This window comes from Oncorhynchus mykiss, chromosome 29 (genome assembly GCF_057628025.1).
Source record: "Oncorhynchus mykiss isolate SJ-2025 chromosome 29, ASM5762802v1, whole genome shotgun sequence".
NCBI lineage: Eukaryota > Metazoa > Chordata > Actinopteri > Salmoniformes > Salmonidae > Oncorhynchus > Oncorhynchus mykiss.
In genome coordinates, this window is record NC_143050.1 from 41,462,633 (window position 1) to 41,463,716 (window position 1,084).

At 49.9% G+C, this 1,084-nt stretch overlaps 1 pseudogene; it reads right to left on the minus strand.

Annotated features, from left to right (window-relative positions):
* Window positions 1–238: 238 nt before the first annotated feature.
* On the minus strand, window positions 239–1,084 carry LOC149970454 (uncharacterized; annotated as a pseudogene).

The window sequence follows — 1,084 nt, forward strand, 5'->3', positions numbered from 1 at the left end:
CTCAGAACGCACCCTTGTGGGGCCCCAGTGTTGAGGATCAGCGGGGTGGAGATGTTGTTACCTACCCTTACCACCTGGGGGTGGCCCATCAGGAAGTCCAGTACCCAGTTGCACAGGGCGGGGTCGAGACCCAGGGTCTCGAGCTTGATGATGAGTTTGGAGGGTACTATGGTGTTAAATGCTGAGCTGTAGTCGATGAACAGCATTCTCACATAGGTATTCCTCTTGTCCAGATGGGTTAGGGCAGTGTGCAGTGTGGTTGAGATTGCATCGTCTGTGGACCTATTTGATAGGATGAGTTCGTTTGGTAGATCATTAGCTCATCGTGGCAGCATAGTCCATCTGCTTGGCCTTGGTCTTTTCTTTCTTTCAGCTGATCCCTTCTTCTGCTTCTTCATGTTTTTTGTCTTCTTCTCCCTCCTGATCTTCCAAGAGGGACTCCTCATCCTGAGGCTTCTTCTTCCCTCCATTTTTGGACTTCTTGTCTTTGGACCCAATCTCCTCCTCTCCTCTTCTCTTCTTTAACTTCTCCATCAGTCATGTCCTCTTCTTTGGATTTCTTCTTCTTGGGTTTGGTTTTGGTGGTGTCATTATTGTTCTGCTCTTCATCCCCCTCTTCATCACCTGCTTTCTTTCTTTGTCTTCTTTTTTTCTTCTCTTTTACCTTATTGTGGCTTTCCCCCTTTTTTTCTCTCCCTTCCTCTGGTGCCTCCTCTGACTCTCAAATCACTCCTCTGGGCTCTTCTCCCCGTTTGGCTTGACGTCTCTGTTGGTATCAAACTTGCTTTTACTTTTCAGTTTTGGCTCCTTTTCCTCCACGTTGTCATCAACCTCTCCAGTTTCCTCCGTTCCTCTGCATCTTTTATTAATCCGCTTTCCTGGCCTTCAGTTTCACAAAAGCTTCCTTGAGTTTTGAGAGAGACAATTCATTTGACCCGTGGCAGCGAGCCACGGCGAGACCCCTGGGTACACTAGACTGGACTGGCCGACTGTCAGGTGTGTGGATGTGCTTGAGGAGGAGGCTGGGGCCACATGGAGCTCTGCCTGGCCAGGAGCGCTCCTCCTGGGGCAGGGCCGCCGACAT